Below are 14167 nucleotides of genomic sequence, written 5' to 3'. Positions count from 1 at the left end.
GCACAGTTAGTCACTAACGCTCTAGATAACATGTTAACATTCTAACCAGCTCTGCTAGGGTGAGTAAAATGGCCAGAGTGAGGTGTTCTCTCATTTGTGTCTGGAAGTAGTTTTAACAAGCTAGCCAACTTTAGCCAGTTAGGTTGGGTGCTTGACTGTCATTGTGAAGAATGCTCAGATCAACCCTACTCCTCGGCCAGAGTGTCCAGTGTCAATAGAGCAGTGGGTCTGAATTCACGAACAGACAATCTGACAACACTCTGAATTTACTAATAACCCAGAGCATATTGGAGGTAATTCACAACCGGACCCTTAGTTGTCAATCAAATGTATATTGGCCTCAATCAAATGTGACTTGTTTCAGGAAACTAGGTGTATGTAGCACGTCACTACTTCAAAGGAGAGGCATTTGAATGTTGGCATTTTCTGCCAAAAATAAATGTTTTCTGGAACATGCAACTTTCATGTGCCTTAATATCAAACTTGTATGTCATCTGTAAATACGAATAAAACTGTTATATTACACGCCTAGTTGGTTTAGCCACAGAAAAAGACAGGACCCTGCTCCTAGCCATGATTGGCTGAGATAATGGATGGGCTGGACATGCTGAGAGATGAGTTCAGATTGGTCTGCCATGTAGCGAAATTCTGTCTATAACATGAGCTGCTCAGCATGGTATGTGTAAACAATCCATTCTACCCCTGTATCTCAGAAATCCATTTGCATTGCTAGTTATAGCCTAATGTTAGCTAGTTAGCTAACATTGAACTTAGTTGGTTAGCTGTAGCTACCTGCAGATTCATGCATGGCTAACTATGACAATCAGTATGGGTTTGGATTATTGCCATGTTCAAAACAACTGGGAACTCGGAAATCTCCGACTTCCGTCTTCAGTGCATTCAAGACAACTGGAAACCTCTTTCTAGTGCCCCGACTTTCCAAGCTGAAGATCACTGGCATCATGATTTGACCTCACATTTTTTCAAGTTCCCAGTTGTCTTGAAAGCACCATTAGGTTAATTGTCTAAACAAAAGACTCCACTTCACCAGATGATTACGGTCATGTATTGTATTTCATGAACATGTGGTTATAGCATTTATTTCACATGACCCATCAATTTAGACAAGTGTGTCTGGGTAAGAGTAATCTAATAATTCTGAAATATTTATACAACATTTATCTGGACACTTTCTATTTTTGACATGCTACGTTGCAAACATGCAAGTAATCATTTCATTGAACCGTTTACACCATCTGTATCCTATGAATGTGACAAATGCAGTTAGATTTTTATTTGATATGATGTGCGTTTACCAAAGACAAATTAGGATATAGGCCATGGACTATATAAAGTGCATTTTTGCAACTATTTTCACCACTTTTAGTCTTGAAAGCATTGGTTGTTTATTACAGTACCTTACTCACGCTGTTTAGCACATGGCCTCACATGTGGGTTTTAAGATGGTGTGTGTCACACCCTGAACTTAGTATTCTTTGTTTTCCTTGTTATTGTGGTTAGGTCAGGGTGTGACATGGGTGATGTATGTGTTTTTTGTCTTGTCTAGGGGTTTTGTATGTTTATGGGGCTGTGTCCTTTCTAGGTAAATTGTATGTCTATGGTAGCCTAGATTGGTTCTCAATTAGAGGCAGCTATCTGTCTTGTCTCTGATTGGGAAACATATTTAGGCAGCCATATTCGGTGGGTACTTTGTGGGTGATTATCTATGTCTATGTTAGTTGCTTGTGTCAGCACAGTTTTCTTATTATAGCTTCACGGTTGTTATTCGTTTATTGTTTTGGTTCAGTTGACTTCATGTTCTTTCTTCAATAAAGAAGAATGTATACTAACCACACTGCGTTTTGGTCCTCACCTTCTACTCCATATGACGATCGTGACAGTGTGAACGATGCTGAATGGGTGTAGACAAAGAAGAGCTCTCCAGTAGGTGTACCAAAATATTTTAGGGCAATTTTCTCAAAAGTGGTGTTACAAGTTTATCAACTTTCAAAGCAGAATCACTTTCCCATTGTTCCTCAACTGCAGTGTATTATATACAATTTTCTATCTCTGAGTATTTCCTTTTATCCAACGTAAAAAACAATTTCAAATTTCGCTACATATGACCGAATTCAGACGGTCGGTCATAAATGTATTTTGGCATTGATCAAATGGGCGGGCAAGCAGGGAAGTTCCAATCCAGTTGTCAAAACGTGGGTTGGGACAAGCATGCATTGGCAGGCAAGCTGCAGAAGAAACAGCAGGCTCCTATTCCCCTGACAGCATGTTAAAATGGTGCCAGTTCCACTTTAAAGAGTAACTACACAAAAATGAATTACTTAAATGTTTTCCCAGATCTCACTAGTGGTCTTCTGATGTTGTTTAAGCATTATTATAGACTTAAAAAAACAAAATGTGTGTTCTATTACAAAAGTGTGACTTTGAAAAACATTTGGACTAAGTTGACAGCCTCATATGTTTCAGTAGTAGGCCTACTATTAGCCTACTTTCAAAGTACAATCTTGGTTTGGCCTGGGATTTATAATTGTAGGTCATTCAGAGCATGTCACTGTTTCTCACATCATGAAAAATATCAGAATGCTTAGCTTAAAATGTTGATAAACTATTTCCTTCGCCGAGCAGGCTGTTTGGGAAGTTATGGTCAAAGTTAGAGTATAACCACTTCACCACTGCAGTCATGACAAGTGATTTGAGAACTAGCACTCGCTACCTACATACTTCTCGCTACCTACATACTTCTTCCTCATAATTCTTGTTAGCCTCATTCATTGTATCCTGACTGCCCCCAGTCCTACCAGTCATTACTATAACTAAAACAGCAAGGGACAAAAATACAAAATAATCATCCAACAGGGTATTATTTCTGGATATGGAGCTAGGGTTGGAAACGAATGGCATCCCATCGTCCTGGGGACGATAACAAAATATGTCTGGGACGGTTCAAGCAGACTGGGACAGTTCTGGAACGATAAATCCAAAAGTCATACAACGTGGCCTACTGTATATCAAAAAATGTCAAAAGCAATGAGGCTAATGCAACATATCAGAATGCTTAGCTTAAAATGTTGATAAACTATTATACGTTAGACCTAGTTGGTAGCTAGCTACCTAACATCAGCTATGCTAGTGATGATGGTGATAATGATTATTAAAATGAAAGAGTGACTAATCGCATTATATAGATACATAACCAGCAGTCTATCGTCTATCTACCGGTATACAAAGAACTCCAACCACCTATTCCACATGATATAAGGTCCTTCGGCAGGGCATGCAAACCATTGTTGTTGGCTGTTCATCCTGCTGGAAGCACTGCATAGCATGGTCAATCCGTATAGGGCTTTTAAGGATGGTGGTGATGAAACAACGGCACCCCATTCAATGAAGGGAAGCGCCATGGGTGAAGGGGCGATTTGCTGATGTAACTATAACCCAGGCTTAAATTTACTCGTTGTGACGCACTGAGATTCCAAACTCCATTTTAGACGAAACTGACTCTATGTCCAAAATGATCCTATTTACACTTTATAGACAATTTTGACATTAGTATAAATGCGTCTAACTCATATTGATGCCACATCTGCCGTTTTCAAAGGGATGTGTTTCTTTGTAGGGCAGCCGCTCTTTAAAAGACATTACCTTCCCTGTTTAGGGCTTGACCTTGAGGACACCTTGACAGTCGAGAGCCACAGCATTTACTTTAAGATAATATATCCCGTACCAGTCTAAAGTTTGGACCCACCTACTCATTTTTCATAATTTGTACTATTTTCTACATTGTAGAATAATAGGAAGACATCAAAACTATGAAATAACAGATATGGAATCATGTAGTAACCTAGAAAGTAACCTAGAAAGTGCTCCAGATACTCAACTAGTCTAAAGAAGGCCAGTTTTATTGCTTCTTTAAATCAGCACAACAGTTTTCAGCTGTGCTAACATAATTGCAAAAGGGTTTTTTAATGATCAGTTAGCCTTTTAAGATGATAAACTTGGATTAGCTAACACAAATTGCCAGTGGAACACAGGAGTGATGGTTGCTGACAATGGGCCTCTGTACTCCTACGTAGATATTCCATTAAAAATCAGCTGTTTCCAGCTACAGTAGTCATTTACAACATTAACAATGTGAACACTGTATTTCTGATCTATTTTATTTTATTTTAAATGTGCTTTTCTTTAAAAAAAACAATGAAATATCTAAGTGACCCCTAACGTTTGAATGGTAGTGTATATGGAGTTGAAGTCAGAAGTTTACATACACCTTAGCCAAATACATTTAAACTCAGTTTTTCACAATTCCTGACATTTAATCCGAGTAAAAAGTCCCTGTCTTAGCTCAGTTAGGATCAACACTTTATTTAAGAATGTGAAATGTCAGAATAATAGTAGAGAGAATTATATATTTCGGCTTTTATTTCTTGCATCACATTCCCAGTGGGTCAGAAGTTTACATACACTCAATTGGTATTTGGTAGAATTACCTTTGAATTGTTAATTTGGGTCAAACATTTCAGGTAGCCTTCCACAAGCTTCCCACAATAAGTTGTGAATTTTGTCCCATTCCTCCTGACAGAACTGGTGTAACTAAGTCAGGTTTGTAGGCCTCCTTGCTCGCACACGCTTTTTCAGTTCTGCCCACAGGTTCTCTATGGGATTGAGGTCCGGGCTTTGTGATGACCACTCCAATACCTTGACTTTGTTCTTAGGCCATTTTTCCACAACTTTGGAAGTAAGCTTGGGGTCATTGTCCATTTGGCGACCAAGCTTTAACTTCCTTCCTGATGTCTTGAGATGTTGCATCAATATATTCACATAATTTTCCTCCTCATGATGCCATCCATTTTGTGAAGTGCACCAGTCCCTCCTGCAGCAAAGCACCTACACAACATGATGCTGCCACCCCCGTGCTTCACGGTTGGGATGGTATTCTTCGGCTTGCAAGCCTCCCCCTCTTCCCTCCAAACATAACGATGGTCATTATGGCCAAACAGTTCTATTTTTGTTTCATCAGACCAGAGGACGTTTCTCCAAAAAGTATTATATTTGTTCTTGTGCAGTTGCAAACCGTAGTCTGTTTTTGTTAAGGCGGTTTTGGAGCAGTGGCTTCTTCCTTGCTGGGCGGCCTTTCAGGTTATGTCGATATAGGACTCGTTTAACTGTGGATATAGATACTTTGTACCTGTTTCCTCCAGCATCTTCACAGGGTCCTTTGCTGTAGTACTGGGATTGATTTGCACTTTTTGCACCAAAGTACGTTCATCTCTAGGAGACAGAATGCGTCTCCTTCCTGAGCGGTATGATGGCTGTGTGGTCCCATGATGTTTATACTTGCGTACTATTGTTTGTACAGATGAATGTGGTACCTTCAGACGTTTGGAAATTGCTCCCAAGGATGAACCAGACTTGTGGAGGTCTACAATTGTTTTTCTGAGGTCTTGGCTGATTTCTTTTGATTTTCCCGGGATGCCAAGCAAAGAGGCACTGAGTTTGAAGGTAGGCCTTGAAATACATCCACAGGTACACCTCCAATTGACTCAAATGATGTCAATTTGCCTATCAGAAGCTTCTAAAGCCATGACATCATTTTCTGAAATTTTCCAAGCTGCTTAAAGGCACAGTCAACTTAATGTATGTAAACTTCTTACCCACTGGAATTGTGATACAGTGAATTATAAGTGAAATAATCTGTCTGTAAACAATTGTTGGAAAAATTATTTGTGTCATGCACAAAGTAGATGTCTAACCGACTAGCCAAAACTATATTTTGTTAACAAGAAATTTGTGGAGTGGTTGAAAAACTAGTTTTAATGACCTAAGTGTATGTAAACTTCCAACTTCAACTGTATATATATATATACGAACCGAGCATGGCTGGTTTGCCGGCAACCTTCACAGCCTTGACGGGACTAAAATTAGAGGTGCCAAGCTGCTCTGTGGCCTTTTCAGACAGCGCACCACAGCATTGTGGGAAGGTGTGACAGAGAAACATAGTTATGTTCTGTTCCACCCAGATGAATCTGTTTCCTCTCAGAGACCAGTGGCCACTTCCTCTCCAGCTCAACCAGACAGTGCTGTTCCAGGCCAGGGCCTTTGGCTAGTGTGAATTGTAGTGATCAATTAAGAATATGTGGAAAAAAGTTACCTTAAAATAAAGTAATAGGCCTACGTTAGTTAGAAAGCGATCTATATTGCCATATTGTTTCTCACGTTCCTGTCACATTAGTGGTCATATCTCGAACTGAAAGAGAAAAATAATGGTCACACAATAAATCTCATTCAGTCAGCCTTCATTACCTGAACTAAAGACATGAAACCACATAAGCATCCAGAAACCACAAGCCAAAGCCAAGTTCCACAGTGACACCTCAAACAACAACACTACCTCTGCCCACCATTCATAACAACCCAGTAAAAACTCTTCTCTTCCCCATCCATTCATCACTAACAAAACACTGAAAGTTGTTCCTTTACAAGCATTTCACTGTACCTGCAATGACATCTGCTAAATATGTGTATGTGAACAATAACATTTGATTTGATTTGCTTTGAGTCCAACAGCAATCTGTCTACCTGTATGTACTCAAACAATAACTCCCTCTATCACAGTTACTTACCAGTGTCTAATAATACCATAATACATTAATGCCAATGTTAACATTCTTATCCTGTATCTAAACAACACAAGTGCTTATGTTGTGTGGGAGGCAGGCTCTGTTTACAAATGCTCCATTCATTTGGCCAGGTAACAGCCTGGGTAAATAAATACAACACTCTGAAGGCGTTTCACACTCACATAAACAGAGGCAGAGTCCATGGTCAGATCACATCATGGGTCCTCAGTCTAATGCGGGCAACCACACAGCAGGCAGAGCATCACAGAAACAGAGAGAGAGCAGCTTCACAGCCTGCTCACAATCACAGCAGCTCCAGACCAGGCAGGCACAACGTGAACAGAGCGGAGGGGAGCGAGGTGGATGGGGAGGGAGGAGGGCTGGCAAGCGTCATCGTGGTGGTCTGACCAGCGGAGTGAGACATGAATGGCTGTGTCTGAAGCGCCCTGAAGGGGCAGAGATGCTCTCAGCCACTTACCAGACAGATACCGGGATACTGTACTTATAATTTCCGCCTGCTTCTGCTTGTGTGTGTTTGTTTTTGTGTTTTTGTGTATGAGTGTAAATGATAGAGAGAGCAAGAGATTGGCAGAAAGAGATTGGTTGAATAAGTTAATAAATCAATACAAAAAAAACATTCAGTTAAAATCATCATTGATGCTTGTTTTCCTACTTCTTTGTAGAGTAGAACGAGAATTTAACACTCATGTCTTCTTGTAAAACATTGGAGGGAAAAAAATAGAAATTCAACTGCTAATCCTCAAAATAATTCCATGTTGCTCTCTCTCTCTCTCTCTCTGTTGCTCTCTCTCTCTCTCTCTCTCTCTCTCTCTCTCTCTCTGTTGCTCTCTCTGTTGCTCTCTCTGTTGCTCTCTCTCTCTCTCTCTCTGTTGCTCTCTCTGTTGCTCTCTCTCTCTCTCTGTTGCTCTCTCTCTGTTGCTCTCTCTCTCTCTGTTGCTCTCTCTGTTGCTCTCTCTCTGTTGCTCTCTCTCTGTTGCTCTCTCTCTCTCTCTGTTGCTCTCTCTGTTGCTCTCTCTCTGTTGCTCTCTCTCTCTCTCTGTTGCTCTCTCTCTGTTGCTCTCTCTCTCTCTCGCTAGTGATGCCACCCACATAACCACTTGTTTCATGGTTGTGTCCAACTAAAATGAAATTACATTAGCTATTTAACAGACAAAAATACACTCTACGGTGAACAACAATTGGTACTTGTCATGTGTTGTAGCTCTCTGGGCCATCCATGACATTCACATAACCGTAGATATACTATGAAGCAGGATGCCCCATTGAGAGCATCCTGTCTGGCTGTATCACCGCCTGGTATGGCAACTGCACCGTCCGCAACTGCAGAGCTCTCCAAAGGGTGGTGAGGTCTGCCCAATGCATCACCGGGGGCACACTGCCTGCCCTCCAGGACATATACAGCACCAAATGTCACAGGAAGGCTGGGATCCATAGACTGAAAAACAGCTTCTATCTCAAGGCCATCAGACAGTTAGATAGCCATCACTAGCCAGGCCTCCACCCTGTAAGCTGCACGGAACTTAGTCACCGTCATTAGCCGGCTACCACCCGGTTACTCAACCCTACACCTTAGAGGCTACTGCCCATACAAATGGACAACTGGTCACTTTAATACTGTTATACCCATTTTATATGTGTATATACTGTATTCTAGTCAAGGCCATCCTATTCAACTATTGCTGCACATAGACATATTCTTCAGATATATGACATATTCTATCCACATACTGTCCATAATGTCTATACACACACACACACATACACACACACACACAGTACCAGTCAAAAGTTTGGACACACATGGCATTATTTTCAACTAACGCCAACAATTGACATTTTTCACAACTGCCACCAGTATGATGCCAAAACATTGACAAAAAAATAAGCACTGATATAGTAAAATAAATACAAGTGTGTAAAAAGGATATTTCATGCTGAAACCCTCATTCTAAACATCAATCATATTCACTAAGTTGATGGTTTATATTTACGATAATATTTTACAGCTTTGTCGTTCTATATACAGTACCGGTCAAAAGTTTGGACACACCTACTCATTCAAGGGTTTTTCTTTATTTGCACTATTTTCTACATTGTAGAATAATAATAATGAAGACATCAAAACTATGAAATAACACATATGGAATCATGTAGTATTCCAAAAAGTGTTAAACAAATAAAACTATATTTTATATTTGAGATTCTTCAAAGTAGTCAACCTTTGCCTTGATGGCAGCTTTGCACACTCTTGGGATTCTCTCAACCAGCTTCACCTGGAATGCTTTTCCAACAGTCTTGCTTTTCCTTCACTCTGTGGACTCATTAGACCAAAGGACAGATTTCCAAACCATCTCAATTGAGTTGAGTTCAGGTGATTGTGGAGGCCAGGTCATCTGATGCAGAAATCTATTCTCCTTCTTGGTCAAATAGCCCTTACACAGCCTGGAGATTTCTGAGGCTGGTAACTCTAATGAACTTATCCCCTGCAGCACAGGTAACTCTGGGTCTTCCTTTCCTGTGGCAGTACTCATGAGAGCCAGTTTCATCATAGCGCTTGGTGGTTTTTGCGACTGCACTTGAAGAAACTTTCAAAATTATTGATATTTTCTGGATTGACGGACTTTCATTTCTTAAAGTGATGATAGACTGTAGTTCCTCTTTGCTTATTTCAGCTGTTCTTGCAATAATATGGACTTGGTCTTTTAACAAATAGGGCTTTTGTATACCACCCCTACCTTGTCACCATAGAGTGTACCTTGTCACAACACAACTGATTGGCTCAAACATTAAGAAGGAAAACATGTCCACAAATTAACAAGGTACACCTGTTAATTGAAACATATTACATATAAAATTGTACCTCATTTTATTTTATTTTACCTTTATGTAACTAGGCAAGTCAGTTAAGAACAAATTCTTATTTTCAATGACGGCCTAGGAACAGTGGGTTAACTGCCTGTTCAGGGGTAGAACGCCAGATTTGTACCTTGTCACCTCGGGGGTTTGAACTTGGAACTTTCCGGTTACTAGTCCAACACTAACCACTAGGCTACCCTGCCGCCCCATGAAGCTCGTTGAGAGAATGCCAAGAGTGTGCAAAGCTGTCATCAAGGCAAAGGGTGGCTTTGAAGCATATAAATTAACAGGTATGCCTTGTTAAAAGTGAATTTGTGGAATGTATTTTATTTATTTATTCCTTAATGGGTTTGAGACAAAACAGCAAAACAGCAAATTATCACAGAAATAAAAGATGCTTGCAGTGCTTTTAATATGTTAAGCTACTAACACATTAAAGCAGATATTACAGTGTATAAGTTACACTATTGGCCAAACAAATGTCTGTAACAGCACATATGGAGATAAAAATCTAGGGTTCCTTCGTGATATATGGTAAACAAGCAACTTGCTTCGTTGACATGACAGTGAAACGTTACAGTAATTGAAGTGTAACACATTTACAACATCAACATGTGGCTGAATGATAGCCTACGAATGGATTGTATTGATACAATATAAGTGTATAACGTAGCGAGCTAGAATAGTGAGGGACAATCTGCATCACTGAAACAGACAGGTTGACAGCGCTTGAAGTCCTGTTTGATTGTGTCATTATAAACCAAGACTTATGAAACATGGTTTTGCGAAAGAAACAACTGTTACGTCTAAAAAAGCTGTAGTATTGCAGCATAACGATTTCAATAACTGTCACACTATACACATTTACATTACATTTAGTGATGATAACTTTAGCAGTAAATTGACACTTACATGGGAGATGAAAAAAACTGCTACAGTCAACACACGTCCAACCACAACGCAACGCCACCCCTCCTCTCTGCGCTCTCCCATGCTGACGTAGGAATAATAGGACGTACAGCAGCAGCGGGCACGGGCGGACCAAACCATTTGGTTCGTTTAGGGGAGCTCACTGCAAAATATCCTCAATTGAATATAGTCTAAACACGCTTCAATAATTTATATATGCTACTGGAGCTATATTGGTAATTGAAACAAATACATTCTTTAGAATATTGTGCAGGATTTGTAATGATTGTATTCATAATCTAATATAAACTTTTTATTCAACTTGATTATTACAGAGGAACTCGATTTTATTGATTTACAGCTTGTGCCTGTTTCCTGGTCATGCCTATTCTAATTTGTAACCTGGTGGCCATAGTCATACTGTGACAGTCATCAGTCATAATAAAAACACTGATTGGTTACGCGGAAAGATTGATCTTGACATTTTCTCGATACAGTCCAGCTCAGTGACATGACACACACTGTATCTAAATTTACCATCAAACCTGGAGAGGAGAGGGCAGAGAGTTGATAGGCCCTAGGAAAACCTGAGAGAAACCACACACATAAGCAGTGCCCCACAAAAGCAGAACCAACCAGAGAACTGAGCCTTGCTATAACAAGTTATAACAGTCATTTTGGGGAGACATTACATAAGACAGAGTTTGGAGTTTGGCTTATTATTTATCTATTTATCTATCCCCTCTCTATTGACATAGCACCTAGCCAAAGTCTTCACACTCTTCACTCACAATTGTATATTGCTCTCCTGATTACATTTCCTCTCAGACAGTTTAATTTAAATAAAGTCCAAAGCTCCTGTCTTATAGGCCATCCGTCTTAGTAACTATGGTAATGGGGGATCTATTCCAAACTTCTCTGTGTTCAGAGTGTCTTGAGTTCCTCCTCCCCTTAGTTTCTGGTTGAAGTTGGTTTTTACTGCATTATATCGTGTGAGTGGGCAGGAGAGGTGGACCAACAGACCAAAGCTAATTTGTTTAAAAATTAGGTATGTAGGCTACACCCCCCCCCCCCCCCCCCCCACCACACACACACACACACACACACAAACACACATACACACACTGGCAGCCCGTACCCCAGCAAACATCTCAGCACCCCCTGCAGCTTGCCCAAGCACCCCCCAAGCACTGGTCAACCTCAAAGCCAACACTCCCTTTGGCCACATTTCCTTCCAGTTCTCTGCTCCCAATGACTGGAACGAATTACAAAAATCACTGACGCTGGAGTCTTATATCTCCCTCTAACTTTAAGCATCAGCTGTCAGAGCAACTTACCGATCACTGTACCTGTACACAGCCAATCTGTAAATAGCACACCAAACTAACTCATCCCCATATTGTTACTTATCCTCTTGCTCTTTTGCACTCCAGTATCTCTACTTGCACATCATCATCTACACATATTTCACTCCAGTTTTAATGCTCAATTGTAATTATTTCACGTCCATGGCCTATTTATTGCCTTTACCTCCCTACTCTTCTACATTTGTACACACTGTACATAGATTTTTCTATTGTGTTATTGACTGTATGTTTATGTGTAACTCTGTGTTGTTGTTTTTGTTGCACTGCTTTGCTTTATCTTGGCCAGGTCGCAGGTGTAAATGAGAACTTGTTTTCAACTGGCCTACCTGGTTCAATAAAGGTGAAATAAAATACATTTTAAAAATCCCACACACAGATGATCATCAGCAGTAATTACTTGGTAGTAAACTATTTAATCATCCCTGCAAAATCTGTTTAGGACAGTTTGTTACTGTAATGTTAATGTTAATTATTTCTGAACACCAGGGGGCAGTACAGCCATGAAGATGAGTTGCTGGTCAAGCTGGACACAGACATCTCAGATTCATAGAGCTGTTATCCCATCAACACAGCGACTTATGTTTCTGCCCTTCATCCATTGTCATATTTCAATATATAACACATAGAAAGCATATGAGACTGAATCTGATGGTGGAAAATTTGTATGTATAAGACTCATTTGAGAGACATCTATTATCAGCGATACTCAACAGAGGGCAACAGCATTGAAGAGACATACAAGCGTGCCTTGCAACATTATTACCATTCTGGTAAATAAACACAATTCTCACACTTATGAAGAATAGACAATGTTTGGTTCAATATCAAAATACACTGTTTACATGTTTTATCAAGCACACACACACTCAATCATATCAAAGATAGTGTATTTTTTTACACTGCTCAGTCTATCACTAGCAAACACATGTAAGGAACAGAAATCGTCATCATTATTCTCATCGAGCTGTAGGACATGGAGTCCTCACCAAAATCATGGCAGTTCCTTTCCACTTTGTTGTTTCCACTTTGCTGTGTGTGAATGGGCTTCACACTGTATTATAAAAACCTGTTGGAATTTAAGTGTCGTAGCTCTGAATAACTGGGTCTCCTGGTCAATGACTGGAACCTAAAGTGACTAAATATAATGTTTTCAGTAGCTCAAAACATTTTTGGTGGTTAGCATAGAAGGTGGTTTGTGCTCAGTAGAGCTGCTTAAAATAAGTTGATATCTAATGTTTATGGAGTGCATTTGGTGCATGGTGCAATGCCCCTTACCATTGGTCATGGGTGTATCAAACACTCATTAGTGTTACATCCTGTTACATCCTGCTCGCCCTCTACTGCTCATCCTGTCTCTCCTTGACCTGCCGCCACTCCACCAGTGCTCACTTCCTCTCCCTCTCTCTCTCTGTGTGTGATTGTGTGGGCGGAGACAGGTGTGCTGTAATCAGAGCAGATCCCCACCAGCTGCAACCCGTTCCATAATCAAGGCCTCTACAAATACTCAGCCCTGCCACTTCCACGCTGCCAGATCATAATCTCTGCTCAGTCAGTCTACAGTTCTAGCTGTTTGGCCCTGTTTAGATCCTGTTATGCCCGTTTTCCCTTGCCTGATGCTGTTTTCCTCTCTGCTCAGTTCTGCCCACTATGACTCTGGTCCCTGTCTCCAGTCCTACATTTCATCAGTCCTGCTACTCTGTCCTGGATCCCCCACTCTACTGCTCCCTTGGATTCTCTTACGGACCTGCTTACCCTGTCCCCAACACCTGTCGCTCCAGCCTCAGCCTCCGCACCTGGTTTCCTGCAACCTGCCCAAGCTTCCCCTGGCCTGCACTCCATCTTCCTCCTGTGTTTCAATAAATACCTTGGTTACCTCATCCCAGCCTCCTCGTCTGAGTCTGCTCTTGGGTTCACCTGTTCTGCTCCGCGTAACAGTTAGTAGATAGTAGATGAAACACAGTAAAAGCTCTTGAGTGCTTCCTTCTCCTCCAGCGGTGTCCAGTGTCCATGACACAACAGGAACAAATTCGCAAAGATGCTGAGTGACAGAAACACTTCACCTGACAAACAGCTCACATAACAACATAACACGAAAACAGGCGGGTTTTCTGCTTGAACCCAAAAACACATAGCTGGCAAGGATCAAATGCTTTGACGTCAATCCTACCCTTAACCTCAATATATTCTTCATCCTCAGAATGGAAATGGAAAACATTGTGAGCGTCTGCTGCCAGGCAAACCTCTCTCCCCACACACGCCAGACGTGGATGCCATGTCCCCACATCTCCCTCCAATTACAGTAGCCCCTCCAGCAGGCCTGCTGTGCCTTCTAATTATGTGAATCTGACAGGTCAATTAAAGTGTGTAAGCATGGTCATT

At 40.8% G+C, this 14167-nt stretch overlaps 1 protein-coding gene across 1 annotated transcript in view; it reads right to left on the bottom strand.

Annotated features, from left to right (window-relative positions):
• The window catches only part of LOC135527958 (transmembrane and coiled-coil domains protein 1-like), a 123310-nt gene extending 112807 nt beyond the window's left edge, over positions 1–10503 (bottom strand). Inside the window, exon 1 of the mRNA XM_064956653.1 lies at positions 10425–10503. The gene's annotated coding sequence lies outside the window, so the exon portion shown is untranslated. The remainder of the gene's footprint in view (positions 1–10424) is intronic.
• Positions 10504–14167: the final 3664 nt, after the last annotated feature.

The sequence above is a fragment of the Oncorhynchus masou genome, chromosome 33, assembly GCF_036934945.1.
Source record: "Oncorhynchus masou masou isolate Uvic2021 chromosome 33, UVic_Omas_1.1, whole genome shotgun sequence".
In the NCBI taxonomy this organism is placed as follows: Eukaryota; Metazoa; Chordata; class Actinopteri; order Salmoniformes; family Salmonidae; genus Oncorhynchus; species Oncorhynchus masou.
The sequence above is the reverse complement of the archived record's forward strand: the minus strand, read 5'-3'. Positions and strand labels throughout refer to the sequence as shown.